This window comes from Hibiscus syriacus, unplaced genomic scaffold (genome assembly GCF_006381635.1).
Source record: "Hibiscus syriacus cultivar Baekdansim isolate YM2019G1 unplaced genomic scaffold, ASM638163v2 tig00110893_pilon, whole genome shotgun sequence".
NCBI classification, from domain to species: Eukaryota; Viridiplantae; Streptophyta; class Magnoliopsida; order Malvales; family Malvaceae; genus Hibiscus; species Hibiscus syriacus.
The window spans coordinates 8,726,015-8,751,120 of record NW_024062901.1 but is presented as its reverse complement, the minus strand read 5'-3'; the positions used below and the strand labels follow the sequence as shown (position 1 = coordinate 8,751,120).

The 25,106-nt window shown below is 34.1% G+C and overlaps 1 pseudogene; it reads right to left on the bottom strand.

The window, feature by feature from the left end:
* Window positions 1-20,777: 20,777 nt before the first annotated feature.
* On the bottom strand, window positions 20,778-24,467 carry LOC120144964 (annotated as a pseudogene).
* Between the last annotated feature and the right edge of the window lie 639 nt (window positions 24,468-25,106).

The following is a 25,106-nucleotide window of genomic DNA, read 5'->3' as shown; positions in this document are numbered from 1 at the left end:
TCTAAGCCGGTCATAATTTTTCATGTGGTTCTCCTTAGCGGGTCTGAACCAAGTGATATGATTTTTGGATGACTCCCCTTCATGGGAAAGCCATGTGGTATATTCCTCATGTGGTTCCCTTTAGCGGGTCTGAACTAGGTGAGATGATCTTTGGATAACTCCCCTTCACGGGAAAACCATGTGAGATGTTCTTTGAGTGACTTCTCTTTGTGAGAAAGACAAGTGAGGTAGTCTTTCAGTCGGATATCATTCGTCTTGGAGTTGAAATCTGACTCAAAATTAGGTGGAAACTGGCCACTCATCGTTGAGTTAAGTTGAATTGGATTTGTTCTGAATTGGCTCTCGAACCCATATGAAGTTGATTCTGAGATGTGTCGATCTTTCAATATGTCAAGTTGGTTGAGGTGTAGCTTCTTACTGCTAAGTTAAACCACCACCATTGATCTTTGAAGGTACTTTTGAATCAAGTATCTTTCGTCATGATGTTGAAACTTGACTCTAAAAGCTGCAAAAAATTATGCATGTGAAAAATGATAAATGTTATGCTCTTAAGTATGTCTAAGATGCATGCAATATGAATTAGTTTTATTTTATCTCTTGGATGGAGTCTCGTGCTTTGTCTGCCGATCTGGTTCTTGGAATCGATCATGCCCCATTTTCTTCTAGGGTTGCAGCTTTTCACATTTGAGACTGTCCTATTTGAAAATATTTTTCTCATTTCTCTTATTTTAGGAGGGAAAAAAATATAAGAATATAAGAATTCTATAAAACATTGCCCCTTAATTCAGGCTCGCAATTGAATCAAATCATAAACATGAGTTCAAAGAATATTAAAAGAAGCAATAGCTCTTTACTTCTTTTAGAGTTATAGCTCTTTGGCAAATATTCAAATTGATTAGTTGGCTTCAGGTTGTCTTCCTAATTTCTAAGGTTTCGGCCACCAAAATGTCATTTCTTTTTTTGAACATCGCAACATGCCCCTCTTTCTCAGCTTGCCATTTTAATCAGGTGCGTACAAAATGATGCAACTAGCATAATCAATTACCAGACCTTTTATTTCGGTTCTCTAAAATCTTCCATTTATTCAAGCTTTGTAGGCTCCTATAACAAAGGCAGTGCAGAAATATCGGTTTAAAAATGAAATTCCTGAGTGCTCGTGTGAAGTTGACTATAACAGGTGGTCCTTAACTCCCTTAGTTTATCTTTACCAAAACTCCTTATTTAATCTGCCAATGTCTGGCTAGCTGGATCCATAAAGCTGGGGCGTTTAATCAATTGCTTTAGAGAGACAACTCAACATCATTGTATAGATATTATAATCACCTTTATCAGGCTAGCTGAATATTATCCATAAAGCCAGAGTGTTTAACCAATTGCTCTAGAGGAATAACTCAAGCTTTATTGTATATTATAATCACATTTATCAGGCTAGCTGAATTTTATCCATAAAGCCGGGGCATTTAACCAATTGCTCTAGAGTGACAACTCAATCTTTATTGTATAAATATAATATTATAATCTGTGTATACAGATCCAATTTCTTAAGTTTATCAAGGAGAACTTGTTATAGTCTAAGTGTTGTTAAAAGTCCAGAAATCTCATCTTTAGAGTTTAATTTCCAAGCAACTGATCTGAACTAGATTTATATACTCGACTCTTCAATCAGTAAAGATCATGATTATCACTGAACGTCTTCAACAATAACTATAATAATGTCATATGCAAGGGATGCCCCATGTTGTCCTCTCCTATGCATACCTAATACCAAGCCTCTTGTTTATTCCCTTATGAGAGGAGAATGCTATATCGGTTCTTGTAAGGGAAGGGTATGGTGTTTGAGGGTATCTTCTGGGGTAAGGTCAAAGTACTTTGTTTTATCAGCTTTTAATTTGTTACTTTGTCAAAGGTCTATAACTCCAACCATTTACAGAGTTTTTTAATTCAATTGATATTCAAAGAATTTCAAGTTGTAAATTTGATTCAATGCTCAGCATAAATCCATTGAAATATCCTTATAAGTGAAATATGAGAAAGTTCAAAATCAAGTTGCAAAAAGAAATATGAGAAAGTGAAAAAACAAAGTTCAAACAGGATGCTACAAAATGGAATAAAGCCTTATTAGGATGCCCCATTAGTTGGATTAGGGCCTTCATCTGCACTTGCTCCCCATTTCTCGATTGTCTCACTTGCCATGGCTTTTTTCAAAATACCATAAATTTCTGCTTCGGCCGTGTCCTTGCTTTCATCGTATAATTCCAGCTCTTTTCTGTCCATCATTAGCTGGATCAAGGCTCTAAATTCGACACATTCTTATACATCATGTCCATCTTCATTGTGATAACAGAAATGACTGCCACTTTTGGAATCTGATGCGCTAGGATGTGGTGCAAGAAACCCCACATTTATCATATGCCTCCATACCCAAGCAAGAGGTGACTTCACTTCGGAGACTATGGTTTTGGCCTTTTTACCATTCTCCTTGGTCATTGAATTTTCCTCATTCTCTTGATGACTAGATGAAGGGTTATGTGCAACGTTGGGTGATTCTGAATTGTTGAAATGAATCCAACTCCTGTTGCATATTCTTTGGATAATCCTTTTAAAGGCGAGGTAGTTTTCAATAATATGCCCTGAAGCACCACCATGATATTCACAGTGCACATTTTCGTCATACCACCTGGGGTATGGGGCTTTAGAGGTTTCTCTGGATATGGTGACACCACATTTGCGTCAAACAGCTATTGGTAAAGCTCCTTCTATGTCATGGGAATGGGATCGAAATGTTCCTTTTCATTTTCTCTCCTTGGTTCTCTCGAATCTTCCCTAGGAGTACCTGACGGTATAACTGTAATTGGTTTTGATTTGGAGATTGTAACACCCTTGGTAGTGTTAAAAATGTTAATGATCTCTCATTCTTTATTCTTCAGGGGAGGTTTTCTACTCGACCTACCTCCTTGTTTAATGGTCGTTTCTACCATATTTGTTTTGACTTTTTTACCAAATTTCGGAAGCGGTAACTATCTGAATTATTTTGAAGTCATGATAAGACCCCAATTGAAATTTCCAATTGTCGATTAGACGGTACAACTACCCCCCTCAGATACCCCTTCCCCAAGAGAATTCCTTTGATTCAAGCCAGAAAACTTTGAAATAATCTGGTCAACCAATAAGTTTTCGTTCCTAGTGATGGAATACAAGGTATTTTGTTGATTTTGACTTATTTTTTCTTCCAGTTCCTTCTGTAATCTTAGTATGTTCTCTTCAAGTTGAGCAATCTTGGCTTCTATTTTCCTTTGTGTGGGTGTTGTGAGGATGAAATGTGTCCGAATCTTGTGGAGGTAAACTCGATGTTTGTTCCCTTTTTTATGAGACATCTCTTGTTAGTTAATGTGAATGTAATGAAAAAAAGAAAAAAATTATGCAAAATATGAAAGAATGCATGATGCATGAAATGTTCAAGGCATTAATCCAAAAACGAGTATGTTAATATAAATAATCTTTATTGGGGACAAAAGTTTTACCTTTTAAGAGATAAAACATTTTAAAGGTATATTCTTCTATAACTCGAACAACTTCTGACAGGTTGATTCGTCTTCTGCCTTCTTCTGCCACTGGCTGAATACCATGTCGAACCGTTTCAGCCTATATGAGCTGCTTATTATACTTTTCCCAAGAAGTCTCGAATGGATGCATCTCTAGTTTTCACTCTTTGTTGAGTCTGTTCCCTAATGGAAACACAATTGGAGACCTCCATCGATATGAACTACCCAAAGTTTATATGCTTGTTTCTCGAATTCGTCAATAATGGTCTCCAGTTTTAGCTATCGCTTTGCCATCTTGTTCTTGTCGTCTTTGAAGGAACTCCCCAGGTCAGTAACCTTGTTCTCGTCTGCCCCTGAAACTTTTGCAAGATCAAAAAGTTAACTTTTGGTGTGCTCAGTGTAAACCCGGTCTATTTTGAGTTTTTTCTGACCATAGTCGGACTTTTGATCTTTTCATATCTTATATTATAACCCCTTTGTCCATTAATACAAATTATTTACGTTTAATGAACACATTTTTGGTGTATCAACACCTCTTTTGAATGATGTAAATGAATAAAATGAAAGAGAACAAAAATGAAAGGAAAGAGTTAGTGAGGTAAGGATAATAGTCAAAACAATAATGAAAAATAAAAGTCCTACCCCACATGATATCTACCCCATATGCTTATATTCCTACCCGAACATGATCTCTATCTCACATGTTAATTTTGAACCAGTCCTAACCGTATATATTTCTAGTTCACATGCTTTGAACAGAAAATAAAGTAGGAAATAATTTCAAAGCAGCGTAGGGTTTGAAATGAGGTCTTGGGGTGGGCTCTAATTCCCTGTAGTCTCCGGTGATGGAAGCCCTTAGTCCTAAGCCCATTACAAGCTTAAGTGGACTAAGTTAAACTCGCAAGGATACATTCGCCTATGCGGTGAATAAATTCACACGAAGACATATGGTATATGAATCCCGAAGGTTGCTTGCTAAGCCTGCACGTAGAATAAATTCTCATGAAGGCATCGCTTTCACCCTTTTTTAAACATAGTTTGGATCTCGGGTATAGAGCTAGAGATGAAAACCTTTTCAAAAATATGAAATCATTGAAAAAGTGTCAGTACAACTATTTATTTGAAAAAAATAATCAAAGATAAATAATAAAAATTAAATAAATAAATAAATTAAAATTTAAACTTATAATTTTCTCTAAAAAAACAACCGAAATTAATTCTGGCCTGACTCACTTACATGTCCCTAGTGGAGTCGCCAAGCTGTCGCGACCGTCTTTCGAGTGGGCCCGAAATTGGGCTTCGACTTGAATGAAATGTGTTAGAGTCACTACCGATCATTTTAAAAATATTTAGGTGGATCGGATACCATCTTACCTAATCTTTATTTTACCATAAATGTGTCTGGTTCGGGAGTCGGTTGTAGTCAAGGAATGATTAACACCCTTGTACTGCCCTTTCGGTACCAATTAATTTGTCGGTTGTCGTAATCGCGAAAAATTAAAAATTTAAATTGAAATTTAAAACCCGATTCAAATATTTACCTTTGATTGGTTGGAATTATTCAAAAAGTCAAAAATGTTAGATAAAAGAAATAAATAAATTTTAAATAAATCATATAAAAATAAATAAATGATAATAAAAATGATAATAATAAATCAAAAGAAAAAAATAAAAATAAAAAATAAAATAATAAAAATCAAATAAAAAAAGATAAAAAATAGACAAAAGTAAAAATGAAAAAATAAATAAATGAAGAAACATGAAATAAAATAAAAAAGAATAATTAAAAAAATTAAAAAATTAAAAAAAAGAAATAATGTTAAATTATAAAAGTAATAAAATAAAAACAATATGAAAAAAAGAATAATTTAAAAAAATATAAAAAAGAATAAAAGCTTAGAGGGTGAAATTGAAACAAATCAAAATTAAGGGATTAAATCGGAGCTAAAAATGAGCTGCAACAGAAAAATAAAGAGTTAGAGGGGTTAAATTGCAAAATATAAAAAGTATAAACATGGATTAAATTGAATAAATTGAAAATTCGGAGGTAAAATTGAAACAGGTGACCAAAATGAAATGAGGATAAAAGAAGGTGCTCATAATAAAAACAAATTCCTGTCATGATCCACGTAAAGCATTCATACAAATTCCAAGTACTGGACGCGCAAATATCCCCTTTTACAAATATCATGTGCAGTACCCCTTTTACAATTATCATGCGCATTACTCCTTTTTCTAAAACAGTGTCGTTTTGCCAATTAACCCAAAATAGGGTTTCACTTTTAAACCCACACTTTAACCCTTTCATTTCCTTATCCCGTCGCATGCCATAAAACAAAATATGGGAGAGAGTTCTCCATCTTTGCTGCCGATGAGGATAAAGCAAGCTCGGCTATCGTAAATTGATGGCCACGGGGCACCAAGTGCTCAAAATAACCCTCAAACAAACATTTTTTACAACCAAACCCCTAAAACCAAAACCTTGAATAAAAAATCAAAGCCTAAACAACAAAGGTAAAAGCTTTACCTTCAATAATGGAGTTTATTAACTCCGGTGAAGCAATCGGTGGTTTAAAGGTGAGATTTTTTGTTCCAAGGGTAGTTTTTTTTTTTTTTAAAAACCCCTCTTTTATTTCGTTCGATTTTCTCCTCTTTGTTGTTTGAATCTCTCTCTGTTCCCCTTGTTTTTCTTGTTCTCCGATTTTTTATTCCCCATAATCCTTCCCTCACACTAATTTTTCTCATTTATTTATAGTGCTCCAAAAACCTATTTTTAGGTTCGACTTAGAGTCTTATTTGGACTGAAAAACTGTGTTTGTTTTTTGTTTTTGACTTGGTTGTTTTCTATTTTGAGTTGGTACCAAAAATCCCGGTGAATAAAGTTGTTGGCGGCGGCTAAGATGTTGTTGGCGGCTGTTGGATTTAGGGTTTAAAAACCCTAATACTATCGGGTCGAATCTAGATTCTGGGCTGGTTTGGGTCTCATTTGGTTCGAATTACATTTGTTTGGGTCAGCAGCTTGGGTTGAAATATTGGGTCACTAGTGTTGTGTTGGGTGATGGGTATATTTATTGGACCTGAAAATAAAATACCCAAAATGAAATATAATAATGTAATAATATATTGATATAATATATATATTTATACTATATAATAGACAACATAATATGCTTATATTATATAATATAATACACATACGTTATACATTAATTATATGACATGAATTAACGAATAGTAAAGTCAGACGAAATATCGATACTTCTCCACAAAAATTGATACTTTTGTAACATCCAAAAACCGGGTTAGTGATTAAAATGATTTTTTTTAAATTTGGTGATCTATTTAGGAAAAATTGAAAAGTTTAGGGACCTAATTATAATTTCATTATGTAAGAGTTATTTAAAAAGAAGAAAAGAAGGGAGGGCAGAAAGGTCTTTTAGGAAGAATGAATTAAAAATTCATTCTTTGTGTTATAAATATCCACGTGGAGAGTAAGAAAGTAAAGAGAAGGAAAAATCTGGAGAGTTTTTGTAACCCCTCAGATCGATACGGATAGCCCGATCCGATCCAGGGTGTCACATTAGGGCCACCGGAGTGACCCACTATAAAATAGCGGAAAATTTAACTTTTATTAAAACATGTAACTCATAAAATGATTTATCAGTTTTCAGAAATAAAACAGGTTTTCAGACTCATATATAAAACAAAATACAATTACATGTCCCCTAATCACCTGTACCATACTCTGCAAACAATGCCGGAAGAACTCCCTTACTGAAGTCGATAGATGCACTGGTATAATTCTTTTAACCTGCAATGTTGAGTAATAGAGTGAGCTTCGGAAAGCTCAGTAATACAAAACTACCAGATGATGTTGAAGAACGTGCAGATACAAATCACATTATATTTTCTTATTAGTTCCGAACATCTATGGATTTTTATGCAGAGCGGAGATCCTACTGATATTTCAGATAGTAACGGACAATGAACTTTCAGTTAAGATGGAAATATCTCGGATGTCTAGGTTTAGGAGATTCAAAATAGGTTATCTAGTATGTTCCCATAAAACATGTGAAGAGATACAAATCTTTTCTTTTTAAACAGTAGTAGTTTAAAAACATATTTTTATTCAAAAACCATATTAATCCCTCCAACCAAACACTCCATAATGTGTTGGTTCCCCAGGACCATACACCCACCTACACACCAAGTAAGGACTTACCCTGAGCACAAAGCAGAGGAGCCTGCAGTAACGGTAACTTCCTCCAACAACACCCTTCCATAAAATGTTTATAAAAAATCATATTATTCCCTCCAATCGAATACTCCATAATGTGTAGGTTCCATAGAACCTTACACCCACCTGCACTCCTAGTAAATTCCATGATTCCATAAATCAGGAACAATTCATATTTTCCAGTGAAAATAGAAAACCATATAACATATTTCAGGTAACCATAATTCATAACCCAGTAAATTCCATTATTTCATAAATAATGTACAATTCATACTTTTCGATGAAAATCGTAATCGGAGATCACATATCATGTTGCCATGGTTCATAAACCAGTAAATCAATACTTTTGTTAAAACTCATTTCAAACATATAAAACTGTCATGCAGTACATGTGGAGCACACTAGAGGATCAAAATATTTATCAGATATTATTTAGAGATACTGGATAATCTTATTGGGCAGAGAAACACAGATCTTTAGTTTACCGATAGAATGTCGAAATTTAGAATCACTATAGGAAGGTTCAATAACTGACGGAATCATCAGTTATTTAGAATATGAATTATCAAGATCATATCTTATTCGGACATTTTTCAGAAGTTGTACGTAATCAGAAGGGTATTCAGAATCCTTTACAACTATGTTGATTGATCGGATAATCGAATAACTTGAGACAAATAGCTCTCAGAGCAAATGTTTGTCGACTGGTCAATTCATTGTCCTTCCAGGGTATTTACTCATTAATACCACAATTTATTGTCCATAGATCATCTTTGGAATCATCGTTGAATAGATCTTAACGAAACTAAAAGATATTCTAATGCTCTTTATCTCATTTCCACGCTTCCATGATATCATGAAATCCTAACGTGCTTGATTTGTAGTTCATTACCCATAAGAACATTACATCATGTATGATCATTAACGTTTCCAGACTCATCCAAATCACTTACTTAATCCTTAGTCCTTGAGGTTACTTAATTCATTTAGCAGTCAAGTTTATTCCAGTTACTTTGGGGTTTTCCAGAGTAATTTGTACATTTCTGAATTTCGGATACATATTGTACTCCCGCTCTGTTCAATTTGGTCTTCATGGTTGATTTGTCTAACGAATATCCCATTCTTAATGCATAATGCGATCTATAATTCAGTTGAGATGAATACTTCCAAAATTATCATTGAACCAAACTTGAGAAGTCGAACACGCATTCAAGTGACATTTATGTCGTTTTGGTACTGATATAACACTAGCATTAGTTGCTCGACTTAATATGTGATCCATAACTTTTAAGATCAGCACCACACCCATTTTTATTTGGATTCCTTAATTAATCCAAGACATCTACTTCGTCTAGGTCATAAGGGTATTTTGGTTATTTTGATGCTCAATGTTTTTCCATTCATTTCAAAGCTTGAGGATGTTCATTCATTCCTGGGCTTGGAGATATTTTTGAGTCATTTCTATTACAGGGGTATTTTGGTCATTTTACAGATTCAGTGTATTTAAATCTTTTCCTTCCGTCCGATCTTACTAATAAATTCAATCTTATCATTTATTTCAGTCTTTTCGAACAATTCTGACAACAGAACACTCTCGATAAATTGTTCATCAGATATTTATTCATAACTCGGATATTTTTGTGTCAAGTGCCTTCTCATATTTTACAAAGGGAATATCATGAATTTTTCTGTACAAAGACATGATCTTAACAATTAAATCCGTAATTTATCGAGTTAAGTACAAATCCTCAAAGTACTTTCTCATTCCGGGTCAACTCAGACTATTTTTACCTTTCAAGGGTATTTTCATAATTTCTTAACCAAATAGTTTCGGTATTAACTCTTTACGAAAATAACTATAATTTAAAGATCCTATGGTTAATTGCTTTCCAGAACATTCTCTGATCTTGAAATGATTCCTTAACATGCTTCTAGTATCTTGCATAAACCCTCTTGGGGTTAAAAACTGGTTATTCATAATTTCCAAGTAAAACTAACATTTGTTATGCACGTCAATAGATTTATCATATCAATATGTCTTTTCAGATTTATTAATCCACTTATAGGGACAATTCTTATCATTTTCCAACATAAGGGTAATTTCGTAATTTTACCTAATCAAATATTCTCATAATTTCCCATCCAAGTACCTTTAACATTTAACATTTGATGATATAAAATATAAGTTACAAATCCAGTGTTGATTTCTTTATCACTAATCACAAACTTGTAATTTCGAAAATTTTGAATTTTCAATCAAAGTCAATGGGTTTGACTGGCAATTTCGAGGCCCTCGGGTCCGAATTTAGAAAAACAAACTGCGAAATCAGATTCAGAACGTAAAAAAACATCAGGATAGGAATACTCGGTCAAATTCAAAGGTCGTTTAATGCCCGATCAAAGCCGGTCAAAGTTCTTGTTAACGTCGGTCAACGATCAACGCAGGTCAACGGTCAACAGTCGACTATTTTACACAAATATCACCCTAACAGAAATTAATTACAAAATTATCCACCTTATGCAAATATTTATAAAACTAACACCCGAATTTTACCCAAATAGCACCCAAATATAAATTAATTACAAAATCGGAGCGTGAACAGTAACACAGTGTTAGAAATTTCCCGAAAAAATTCCTAAAAATTATTATAAGTGATTTTGAGGTACTTACAAATTCGGTTCACAATTTTAAACGGCGGAGAGTTCGATTCTGAAACGTCAGAAACTTTGACGGTCTCACCCCTTCACGTGCCGACAACGACGGAGAAACGGAGTACACCGGCGGAATCAGAACGATGCAAGGAACACGATGGTGTGGGAGGTGTCGAAAACGGATGGTCGGATCATCATGAATCGACAAAAAACCAATTGAAATCGAGTTAATATCGACGATACTTCCAACTGAAATTAACGATGAATGACAACGATTCATAATGAAAGGTTTGAAGGGTTTTGTTATTCGTTCAACAACGAACACGATGGTGGTTTTGGTTCGTCGATCGGAGGTTGAACGACGAGTAGATCGGAGTTGAAAGAGGGGTTGACGGGAGAGGGAAAACTGGAAAATTTTTCCAGAAATATACGTGAATGGGGGTTTATAATTCATCCCATATAAAAAGGGCAAACCATAGTCACTGAATTTCCTGCACTTCTTAAAACGGTCTGCCAACTTTGAAATTTTACAATTTAATCCACCTTTTCTTTCTAAATACCAATTAAATCCAATACTTTATAATTTCAAAAATTTAGCCCCTAAATTGGGGTGTTATAATTCTCCCCTCCTTAAAAGCTTTCGTCCTCGAAATTCATTCATGTCACATAATTGCAGAAATGAAACTTCCATCAGTTCTTTCATATTCTCAAGTAACTTTTACAGAAGTATGTATCCTCCACTAATCCTTAACCAGTTGAGCATACATTTTTATCAGAATTTTTCATCATTTCAATAAAAGATTTCGAACGAGAATTTCTTTGAGTAATCAATTCATTATTAGTTACGAGAATCGGCTCATAGACCAGTAGCATATCATAATTTCACTTTTGGAATCGAGTCAAAATTTCTCAGAGGAGTAACTCTCACAAGGCTCGTGTAGTACTTTACAGAATTCAGATAACCGTTACTGGTATTCCTTTATGCAAACGTAAAGCCTTTACGGATAAAAACCTAGGTTTGCTCGTTACAAATAGGGACTAAACCTTGGAGTTCCGACTCAGAGAAGTACGATTGTAGTCTAGGGGCATGTACTGATCAGAAATCTTTTAAAATTCGATCGGCCGGTTTAACTTAAAAAATTTGACTCAAACCATAGCTCTGATACCACTAAATGTAACCCCCTCAGACCGATGCGGATAGCTCGATCCGATCCTGGTGTCACATTAAGGCCACCAGAGCGACCCACTGTAAAATAGCGAAAAATTTAAAACTTTTATTAAAACATGTAACTCATAAAATGATTTATCAGTTTTCAGAAATAAAACAGGTTTTCAGACTCGTATATAAAACAAAATACAATTACATGCCCCCTAATCACCTGTAACATACTCTACAAACAACGCCGGAAGAACTCCCTTACTGAAGTCGATAGCTGCACTGATATAATTCTTTTAACCTGCAATGTTGAGTAATAGAGTGAGCTTCAGAAAGCTCAGTAATACAGAACTACCAGATGATGCTGAAGAACGTACAGATACATATCACATTATATTTTCTTATTAGTTCTGAACATCTATGGATTTTTATGCAGAGCGGAGATCCTACTGATATTCAGATAGTAACGGACAATGAGCTTTCAGTTAAGATGGAAATATCTCAGATGTCTAGGTTCAATAGATTCAAAATAGGTTATCTAATGTGTTCCCATAAAACTAGTGAAGAGATACAGATCTTTTCTTTTTAAACAGTAGTAGTTTAAAAACATATTTTTATTCAAAAATCATATTAATCCCTCCAACCAAACACTCCATAATGTGTTGGTTCCCAAGAACAATACACCCACCTACACACCAAGTAAGGACTTACCCTGAGCACAAAGCAGAGGAGCCTGCAGTAACGATAACTTCCTCCAACAACACCCTCCCATAAAACGTTTATCAAAAATCATATTATTCCCTCCAACTGAATATTCCATAATGTGTAGGTTCCACAGAACCTTACACCCACCTGTACGCCTAGTAAATTCCATGATTCCATAAATCAGGAACAATTCATATTTTCCAGTGAAAACAGAAAACCAGATAACACATTTCAGGTAACCATAATTCATAACCCAGTAAATTCCATTATTTAATAAATAATGTACAATTCATACTTTTCGATGAAAATCGTAATCGGAGATCACATACCATGTTGCCATGGTTAATAAACCAGTAAATCAATACTTTCGTTAAAACTAATTTCAAACATATAAAACTGTCATGTAGTACATGTGGAACACACTAGAGGATCAAAATATTTATCAGATATTATTCAAAGATACTGGATAATCTTATTGGGCAGAGAAACATGGATCTTTAGTTTACCGATAGCATGTCGAAATTTAGAATCACTATTGGAAGGTTCAATAACTGATGGAATCATCAGTTATTTAGAATATGAATTATCAGGATCATATCTTATTCGGACATTTTTCAGAAGTTGTTCATAATCAGAAGGGTATTCATAATCCTTTACAACTATGTCGATTGATCGGATAATCAAACAACTTGAGACAAATAGCTCTCAGAGCAAATGCTTGTCGACTAGTTAATTCATTGTCCTTCCAGGGTGTTTACTCATTAATACCACAATTTATTGTCCATAGATCATCTTTGGAATCATCGTTGAATAGATCTTAAGGAAACTAACAGATATTCCAATGCTATTTATCTCGCTTCCACGCTTCCATGATATCATGAAATCCTAATGTACTTGATTTATAGTTCATTACCCATAAGAACATTACATCATGTATGATCATTAACGTTTCCAGACTCACCCAAATCACTTACTTAATCCTCAGTCCTTGAGGTTACTTAATTCATTTAGCATTTAAGTCCATTATAGTTACTTTGGGGTTTTTCAGAGTAATTTGTACGTTTCTGAATTTCAAATACATATTATACTCCAGCTCCGTTTAGTTTGGTCTTCATGGTTGATTTGTCTAACGGATATCCCCTTCTTAAAACATAATGCGATCTATAATTCAGTTGAGATGAATACTTCCAAAATTATCATCGAACCAAACTTGAGAAGTCGAACATGCATTCAAGTGACATCTATGTGGTTTTGGTACTGATATAACACTTGCATTGGTTGCTCGGCTTAATATGTGATCCATAACTTTTAAGATCAGTACCACACCCATGTTTATTTGGATTCTTTAATTAATCCAAGACATCTACTTAGTCTAGGTCATAAGGGTATTTTGGTCATTTTGATGCTCAATGTTTTTCCATTCATTTCAAAGCTTGAGGATGTCCATTCATTCTGGGGCTTGGTGATATTCTTGAGTCATTTCTATTATAGGGGTATTTTGGTCATTTTATAGATGCAGTGTATTTAAATCTTTTCCTTCCGTCAGATCTTACTAATAAATTCAATCTTATCATTTATTTCAGTCTTTTTGAACAATTCTGATAACAGAACACCCCCGATAAATTGTTCTTCAGAATTTTTACTAATAACTCGGATATTTTCGGGTCAAGTACCTTATAAGATTTTACAAACGGAATATCATGAATTTTTCTGTACAAAGACATGATTTTAACAATTAAATCCATAATTTATCGAGTTAAGTACAAATCCTCAAAGTACTTTCTCATTCCGGGTCAACTCAGACTATTTTTACCTTTCAAGGGTATTTTCATAATTTCTTAACCAAATAGTTTCGGTATTAACTCTTTACGAAAATAACTATAATTTAAAGATCCTATGGTTAATTGCTTTCCCGAACATTCTCTGATCTTGAAATGATTCCTTAACAGACTTTTAGTATCTTGTATAAACCCTCTTGGGGTTAAAATCAGTTATCCATAATTTCCAAGTAAAACTAACATTTCTTATGCACATCAATAGATTTATCAGATCAATATGTCTTTTCAGATTTATTAATCCACTTCCAGGGACAATTCTTATCATTTTCCAATATAAGGGTAATTTTGTAATTTTACCTAATCGAAATATTCTCATAATTTCCCATCCAAGTACCTTTAACATTTAACCTTTGATGATATAAAAAATAAGTTACAAATCCAGGGCTGATTTCTTTATCACTAATCACAAACTTGTAATTTAATTCTAACAATTCCTTAATCTCTTATATTAGTCATTCGATCCGTATTCAGTTACAGAATTTCTACCACATTCATATCGAGTGAATAAATTATTCAACTCAACAAAAGTGACCAACATTATCTTATTCATGCATTTACCAATATCAACATGTTCCATAAATCATAAAGAGGTAGTAAAGTATTACCTCAATTTCCGTGCCATATTGATCGACCATTAAAATTCTATTCGAATGCCCTCGATCTTGAAATCAACTTCGAATAATTCCTCAGATGCATATCAACAAAAATTATATAAAAACATAGCTTAATTCTGAAAAATAGATCGAATCGGGTGTTAAATCAACTTACCGGGTTCGAGTTTGGTGAAACGGACCCCAAAATCAGATTCAGAACGTCAAAAACATAAAATATGACTTTTTGAAAATTTTAAATTTTCAGTCAAATTCGACGGGTTTGACTGGCAATTTTGAGGCCATCGGTTCTGAATTTCGAAAATGGACTGCAGAATCGGACTTTGAACATCGAAAAACATTATGATATGTATACTCGGTCAAAGTCAAAGGTCGTTTAATGCCCGGTCTAAGATGGTCAAAGTTCTGGTCAACAGTGGTCAACACCGGTCAACGGTCAACGTAGGTCAACGATCAACAGTCAACCATTTTACACAAATATCACCCTAACAGATATTAATTACAAAATTAGCCACATTCTACAAATATTTACAAAACTAACACCCAAATAGCACACAAACAAAAATTAATTACAAAATTAACACCCAGACGATGCCCACTCTAGGGGGTGGCATACGGAGCGTGAACAGTAACAGTGTCAGAAATTTCCCGGAAAAATTCCTAAAAATTATTATAAGCAATTTTGAGGCACTTACAAAGCTCGGTTCACAATTTTGAACGACGGAGAGTTCGATTATGAAACGTCAGAAACTTTGACGGTCTCACCCCTCCACGCGCTGACGACGACGGAGGACACCGGAGAACTCAAAACGATGCAAGAAACACGATGGCGCGGGAGGTGTCAAAAATGGATGGTCGGATCGCCGTGAATCGACGAAAAACCAACTGAAATCGAGTTAATACCGACGATACTTCCAACTGAAATTAACGACGAACGACAACGATTCATAACGAAAGGTTTGAGGGGTTTTGTTCTTCAGTCAACAACAAACACGATGGTGGTTTGGTTTGTCGATCGGAGGTCGGACGACGAGTAGATCGGAGTTGAAAGAGGGGTTGACGGGAGAGGGAAAACTGGAAATTTTTTCCAGAAACATACGTGAATGGGGCTTTATAATTCATCCCATAAAAAAATGGGCAAACCATGAGTTTAGTCACTGAACTTCCTGCACTTCTTAAAACGGTCTACCAACTTTGAAATTATACAATATAATCCACCTTTTCTTTCTAAATACCAATTAAATCCAATACTTTATAATTTCTAAAATTTAGCCCTTAAATCAGGGTGTTACAGTTTTGGTTTAGCTTTCTTCTTCTTTCTCTTTCTCCACCGTGGGTTCTTGGTAAAAGGTATGTTGCTCTCAAGTTGATTATTTCTTTTATTTTAAAGTTGGTATTGATTCTTGGATTGTTAAGAAAGTTTATGGAAGCTAAAAGAGAAGTTGAAGCTAAAAGAGTTATAAATTATGAGAGATTGAATATAAGGAGTGTTAAGGTGAATTCTTGAGAAAGAAGTTATAAATGAATTTTTAAGCTATATTTGACTTATCAAGGATCTAATTAAGAAGTTAGAAGTAATAGAAGTGGATTAAGAACATGTTGATTAATTGGCATGATTATTGAATTCAAGTGTAATAGTTAGATTTGAGATACTAAGATGAGTTAAAGTGAGATAAATTGATTTGAATAGGTGTGGTTAAGTTTAAAGGCATGAAAAAAGAGTAAAATAAGAAATTTAGTTGAGTATGGTCGATTTTCTAGGGTAAAATGAATAAGTTATGGGCATGGGTATCGGTACTGTTCATCCGGTACTGATACTTCCAAAGTAAATGAGTAGAATACGAACTTGGGGTATCGATACTGAAGGAACAATATCGATACCATAAGGAAAAATTTGATGAAATCTTTAAGAAGTATCGATACCTAAAGGGTGGTATCAGTACTAGTTAAAGGGGTATCGATACCAAGTGTATAGTATCAATACCATTATCGAGTTATAAAGGCAGAATGTCAAAAGGTATCGGTACCTAGGGGTATCTATACCATAAGAGGGTAGTATCAATACTATAGTAAGAGTATCGATACTATTACGATTGAAATATTAAATTATGTGGTTCTTTTAGCCTAAGTTATATGATTGATTATAAGTGAATCGAACTCCTATATTCATATAAGTCATATAATTGTGTAGATATTGATCGGAAGCGAGTATCTGATAAGTCGACGAGATAAGATCGATCAAGAAAGAGTTATAAGTGCTTGAATTGACTAGTGAGGCCATGTGAGTGCATAATATTATAGTATATGATTATATAGAAATTAGACTTGCGATGAGTCTATTTCCATGTTTTGAGTTTATGAATACATGAAAATAGGTATAGTTGGTAACCGTTAGTATGTGAATATGTATTGTTACGTGCTTTGTTATGTGATGTGATTTATATGATGACTTGACTATGTGATATAAGTTATAGGATCATGAACTATGTAAATAACAATGACTTAGGAAATAACAAGAGAAAGTGATATAAGCTATGTAGTATAGACATAAATGATTATATGAACATGTAATGTAAGTTATGTGATGAGGATTTATGTGTTTATATGTCTATGAAAAGATATAAAATAAAATGTAAGCCATGTGATATGAACTGCGTAGATATGTGTTATCGACCTAAGTGAATTAGGGGAAACATGTGACAGGTGGTTATATATGATAATAAGGTATAAGTTATAGGAATTAAATCTATGTGAAATGATATAATGGACTTACGTGATTAAATAAAGACTGAGATAAGTTAAGTAGCATTGATATATTATGATAGTATGAGAATATGATATAAGCCAGAAGATATTGATATAAATGATTATACGAACATGTAAGATGAGTTGTATAGAAAATCTATATATAAAACCTTATGAGAATACATGTCTAAGTGATAAACTATGTGAAGCTAAACTAAGTGAATATATGAAACGATTATAAAATTTATGTGTTATAGGTGATTATGTAAAATTGTGAAATAAGATATATTGTAGTGATATGCGTATTATATTAAAATGTGTATATGAGTATCTGCTTAAGTTATATGGGTTGATAGGTGAATCTAAGAGAGAATACAAGATAAGTTATATAATGCAAGCTATGTGATTACATGTATATGTTAATATATCTTGCTTACATTACAAGTTATATGATATGAACATATGTGATATGTGTTATACGATAATTATTTATTAGACCATATAAGAATGTTACATGAACTACTTGAATACATACCTTTGTGATCATACAAAAATGTTATATGAGCTATGTGAAAGAAACTATGAGTTTATATGCCTATGTGATATGGATATATGAATATGTGATAAATATAATGATAATACCCATGTTATGTGAAAAGAGAGTTATGAGTGTTTCACACGTAGGTTCCGAGAAGCAAGAAGAGTAGCAATGATGGGCAAGTCATGTCAGATTCTCCTTTCCAAAGATCAGATCAGAAAAATATTTGAATAGTATGTATTTTGTTATAAGGAATGTAGTTAACATGTAAATAAAAGATTTGAATTGTATACGCTATGATAAGTTTTGTAAATCCTTTGGTTGAAATTGTATAAATTATGCACTTTTATTTAATAAAAAGTTGGAATTTTCAATATCTTGTACAAGTATATGATTTGAAAAGTCAATGTGATACTTCAGACTAGTATCCGGGTCGGATATAGGTTGGGGGTGTTACAACTTTCAAATTTAAAAAAACATGGAAAATGAGAAGGTTGCAAAGTATCAAACTTTTTCGCAAATACAAGAGAATAAGTATCGATATAAATAAAAAAGTATCGAACCTCATAACATATGTATCGATATTTTAACTATTGATCATATTATTCAACTTGTTCAATATCTAAAAATATCGATCATCATCGCATAAGTATCGATATTTTAAATTTCAGTATTTTTATCAATTTTTCAATTTTTAAAAGTATCAATCATTACCGCATAAGTATCAATATTTTAATTTTCTATCTTATCTTCATCATTTTTAATATTTTAAAATAACGATATTTGAATTTTTGAACTGTTTTTTTATTTTTTTGGGCGCAACGTATTTTATTAATAAAAATATTAATACAACATATCACAACCTATTTCTTAGTGAACAATGATATTCTTGAGCGCAATTTATCTTATTAAAAAAATATTAACATTACGTTACAAATCGCAACCTACTTTCTTAGTGAATCATAATATTATTGGTCGTAACTTATTTTATTAATAAAAATATTAACATTACATATCACAACCTATTTTTTTAGTAAATCATGACATTATTGAACGTAACTTATATATATTCATAACATTTTAAGCTTTTAACTTATTTTCTTATTGTGGGAAAATCCCAAGGTCCCATCAACTTAAACTCTGATAATATTTTAGGCTCAATCTATTTTATTATTAAAAATATTAAGATTTCATATTACAACATACTTTCTAAGTGAACCATATATTCTTGGGGACAACCTATTTTATTAATAAAAATATTAACATTACATATCGCAACTTATTTTTTTAGTGAATCATGACATTATTAGACACAACCATATTTCTTATATATATTTATAACATTTTTAGCTTTTAACTTATTTTATTATCGTGGGACTATAAAATCCAATACTCTATCAGTTTAAACTCTAATAACATTTTAGGCACAACCTAAACTATTAATAGTATTAATAACATTTCCTATTTATAACTCATTTTTTATCTTGCATAACATTTTAATGTAACGTGTTTTTTTCCGACTAATATCTTTTCTAGTTTCAGTTTACAACACTGTAGGTAATACTTTGAACTTGTAATCCGTTTTACTAATGACGCTATTTATTATCCTTATTTTAGGCAATCATATATGTGTTTAAATAAAGTTAAAAAATTCAGAGATTTTGAAAGCTGGGCAGTCAAACTGTTGGCTTCCATGTTTCCTGTGTTTCATGATCCCGATTCTTATTTTCCTCCCACGAAGATCCCAATGTTTTTGTCAACAATCATAATGGTTACAACATTCAATTTAATTGACATTTTCCAAATTTGTATTACTTGAATGATTTTCCGAACGAGGGAAGTTTCAATGCAATCTTACGGGATTTTGCATTTTTCATCAACGCACCATTAAATGAATCGAGTGATCAAAGAAGCCATCCACTTTCCATTGTATAGAGTCGAAACTGTGTGGGAGTCTTCGACCGATGTATATAAAAAAATTTACAAATATATTCACATTTTGTACTTATCTAAATGTGTTTTATTCACGTATTAGTACAAAAATCGAATTTGAACAAATAATATTATGATCGCAGTACGAATTAAGCAATTTTAATGGTTAAGAGATTTTTTTGTTCACTTGAGGTCCCGAGTTCGAACATCGCTTATGTAGGGTTATGAGTATTTATTGTCAAATGGTTGAAAGTCTTTGAACAAATACTACCTTGTATTTACCTCAGTCATTTTTATTTTTGAAGGTGTTCACCTCTAGTCTATGTTTGTTTAAATTTCTAATGTAGCATTTATTTATTTATTTTTAAAGGTATTTGTGTTCAGTTCTTTTAATGTTTACAAACATGTTCATTTAATGTTAGACAACACAAAGGAATAATGGTGAAATCATACCACTAATCCTTAAGTTCTTTAGGCTTCACATTTTAACCTCTAAAATTTACCTTATGTTCAATTTAATTTTTACCTTGACCAATATTTAATCTCCTAATAAACAAGCTTATAAACAAATTGGTAAACTAACTTACAAACAAATCGAAAAATGAATTTATTCATGAATATAAATAAATCAAAGACACTTTTGTTTGTATCTATTTGTTTATTAAATAAGCATAAAAATTTCGTTTATACTTATTTATTTAATTTAGTAAACAAACGTTATACAAACAATTTATCAAATTTCTGTTCATTTACACTCCTGTTAGCATCATAAGGCATATGTGGAAAACAGGCACCACAGATTATTTAGCAATTAAACTTTTGCATGGATAAGAGTAATGAGCAGCAACATAAAAATCATAAAACATTCAGCAGATTACGAGACATCAATGTTCTGTATCCTTTTTTGCAACACAAATGCGAGCCCTCGGACAAGAAACCTATATATTACAGACATGCCCTAAGAGGAGCTAAAACAAGGTCTTTTATATTGTTCGATGGATTCTAGAAATATCTCACGCATGCTTATCATCCACAACGACTGCTCAGAATCATGCAAATATGCTCAAGGGACCTCTCTTATCTGGTCCTTCTAGTCCATTTTCAGTAGTCCGAATTACAGTGAGTTGTGACCTGGAAACACGAGTTATCAAGTTTAGTAAGAACAAGTTCCGAGATGGTGTTCGTTTGAAACTCGTTGATGGAAAATGAGGAATGTTCAAGTTACCTTCCGACACTAGCATTGTTGGAATCCATCCTTATTGTCAATCTTTTGGCTGTCTTCGTGAAAGCACTGCAATACCAAAGAGATGGGGAAAATCGTGTCAAACTAATAAAAACATGAAGGTAACTGCCGTAAAAACCAGGATTTTAGAGGTTTCAATTTCACTGTTCTCATATCGGTAAGATTAGGAGACCGAAATCAAGATGGGAGTTTCGAAATCAATACCTGAATGGTTCGTCTCCAATTTGTTTGAAAGCACCGGTTGCATCTTGGTACAACACATGGCCTAACATCTCTGACCTTTCTACTCCAAACATGTTGGCCAACTTCCGGTATAGCTCCTCATACGAACCAAGAACCGAGAGGTCAAGGGTTTGTCCCACAACGTCCGACTCTAAGAATACCTTGCAATGACCAGTATCCAGGCAGAGTTCTGTGGCCTGATAGTCCTCGGTTCCACAAAAATCCAGCAGTCGACGACTTCTCTGGAGAAGATTGATTCTCGAGTGCAGATCCTGAACCATCAGACAAATCTTTTGTTTTGTCTGAAATACCATCGAATGAACTCTTTTTGGTGATAACTTGTGAGACAGTGTCATTTGAGAGCTGTTGCTCGGTAAGTATTAGCTGACCAAAGAGTAAAAACTGGTGTCGTTTTCCATTACCAGAGTTTTCCTTCTGACTCGAATTCCCCTTTGTTAACAAGCAAGACAGATTATCTTTATTGTTTGCACGCCTTGCCATCATGATGCTATCGGAAATTCTTGTGCATGGATCAAACCGTTGAAGACCGGGCAGAAACAGTCCCGACTGCAGTTTGTTATTTAGATGGAGATCTGATGAAGATAATTCATATTGAGCATGCCTGGCTCCCTGTATGCGTGCAGGAACATTATCAGAAAAACATCGCAATGGGGTGGTTGGTGCAAGGGGATTTCCCGAAAATAACGGCATCGAAAATTGTCCGTTAAGGTGGTCGGGCATTCGGAGTTTCTTTCTGGGTGGTGAGAAGGGTGAGAGACTGATGTCAGGCATGTTTGATGCCAATTCAACCAACCAGGGACTCACACGCTTCACGTTTTGAAGTAAATCCGGTTCATCCCACATAACCTGCAATAGAAATCATCAAATAAAGGAGAGCTACTAAAAGGAGAACCAACATCATTTGCCCTCGCATCACTTCATTGATTACCAAAGCATTCTACAAACCCGAACAAGTTAACTATTTTAGTGCTATTGCGGACAAAGAGATATCGGGCTTGTTCTAAAACGAATAATCAAAGATTAAAGAGGTCTGGTATGTAATTAGAACAATCCAACAGCCTAAATAGCCAAGAACATCATGATAAATCCCTAAGCCATGCCATTTGTTAGCAACAGCCATGGGCTACCACTGGATCAAATAAGCATATGCACCAGAAAAAACCAAATTGCTAAACGTATTCAGAAATTTCACTTAAACAAAGCATTCAGGGCCACAATCGAAGCAAATATCATCTACCAGAAACAAAGTATTCACAGTACCATAATGTTCGAAAGGTGAAATGTAACTGATCGAAAAGAATCAGTGCAACAACGAGTGAACTCCGATTTGGTTATGGAGAATTGAATGCCCAGAATCATTGCAGTGCCTTAAATACTAGGACAAAATTTATTGAATTCATCTAAACTAAATCCATCTCTAGGGACCCTATTTATGCTACAAGACAACACGGTTAAAGGGTATAAATTCAGGCTAATTTAGAAAATATGTATATAACCTGGAGAAGGCGCCAAGGCGAATTAGGCCACCGGAGGGGATCCGAAACTTGAACTGAAGAGACAGTCCCCATGAACCAGCTAATCCTAGAAGAATCCTCGGTCTCAAAAGCCATCTTGAACCTCATCCCACAACACCAACGAGTCCTCATTGCCGCCCTCACCGCAGTCGCCTTAACACAAAACTCCGGTGTGCTTGCTCTCGGATAATAACTCACCTCAAATGGCTGCCCTCCAGCAGCAAGCAAAATAGCCTCCAAAACAGCCTCCGGCCTCACTTTCCCGGTCCCTCTCAAATTCCCATTTCGCATCATCTTATTACCATCATCCTCCCTCAAGAAAGTCGAAAACCCTCCATAAGAGCTCCCATTCTCACGCTTGGCTCGCCTAATCCCGACCCGAATCTCCCCATTTTCGGCTCTCAGGAACACGATGGAATCTCCGGCAACAAGCTTTTTCTGGTTTACAAAGGCGCTCCAACCAGTAGTCAACAAATGTCTCCTGGGAGTTCCCCTATAAATATGCCTAAACTTCCAAATTTCACCATGAACGTCCTTGGCTACAACGGTCTGAACCGGAGGATCCGCTGTGTAGTCCAATCTGGGAAAGATGGTTTCAGCACAATATCTCGGAACCGAAAAGCCACCCCCATTGTTCGCATCGGATTGAGTCAATGTCTTGGCAAAAGAAGCAGGCTTGACATCAGCGACTCGGCAAAGCACGAGAGGCGGGATTTGAGGAGACGATGAGAAATCGACGAAAGAGAGAGAGTGCTCGGCATGGCCTTGAGGAAAGTAAAAGACTTTGGAGTTCACTTGTGGGATTTGAACCATGGATCCAGCACAGGCATGCCATAGCTGTGGATCCAAGCTCTTTTCTGGGTCTCTCATTTTCTTTGGGGATAAAAAAGACAAAAGCTGTGAAGATTTGGAATTTCGGAGTTTAATGCTTTGAACTGCCCAAGAATTTGATATAAATTTAAGCGAGGAACATCAAAGGAAGAAGTTGAAATGAAACAATAACTGAAAAAGTGAAACTAGTTCATTAAATTTAGGACATTAATTAAGAATCTACAGCCTTTTTGGCTGGAAAAAAAAACCAAGAAGGAAACAACTCTTCTTCTTATCACACTTTCATGTTTTCCCATAAAAAACACCCCTTTAATGCAAACGCTTCCCTCTCCCTCTCTCCCTCTCTCTCGTGACGATTAAACAGTACATAGAAAAAAACGAAAGGCAAATAAGACAGATAAAAGTTTCGAAATTAAAACCAAGAGAAGCTTTTCTTTTAAAGTGCTACTAGAAAGATAATAAAAGCTTATTTACTTGAAAATTTTTCAGGTTTTTGAAACTGGGATTAGTATATTTTTCTCAGAAAAGAGATGGGAAAGAACATTAATCTCTTGTAAAACTCCATAGCCAAAAACTTAAAGATCTTTATTTTTTGTACTTCAAAACTAAAATCTCTCTCTTTGAAGAGCAATAACAGAACAAGCAAAGAGATCCCTGATCAAACAAAAAAGTTTTTTTTTTTTTTTGTTAACTCTGGTACAGTACATAGAAAAGAGAGATCCCGTTTTGTCCAGTCCTGATACAACCTAGACACAAAAACCATTTAACTATGGTCGAATTAGTGATTAACTGTGGTTAACATCACAGTTAAACATTAGCCCATTGGATTGGAACTGAACTGACCATTTCCCTGCTCTGTTTTCTCAGCCTGTTTCCGTTCTTGGCGCGTGATTCAACAGCAACCATCGAACTAGTGGGAAGTGGCCTCACTCTCGTCAAGGAATGTGGGGGAAGATTCTTTAGTGGGGATTTTGCGATCTTTTGGTCGTATGTGACGAGAAAATTAAGGATGGTTACATGGCGGTGACACACAAACGAACGTCATTGGCTGATTTTTTTAATATATGTAAATATTTTTAAAAATAAATTACATAAATGATCATTAATATTAAAGTAAGTTTTTATTTTTTTTATTAATATTTTAGTCAATAATATTAACGATTTATAAGAAAATAATCATTTGGTCTGAGTAAGTAATAGAATGTTATATAATATGTTACATCAATTACTTCTAACCTTCACAAATTCTCTTTGACAAAAAAACCCCTTTGTACAAATACAAATGGCCAAATAACCTTATTATCTTTTGTTTACTATGC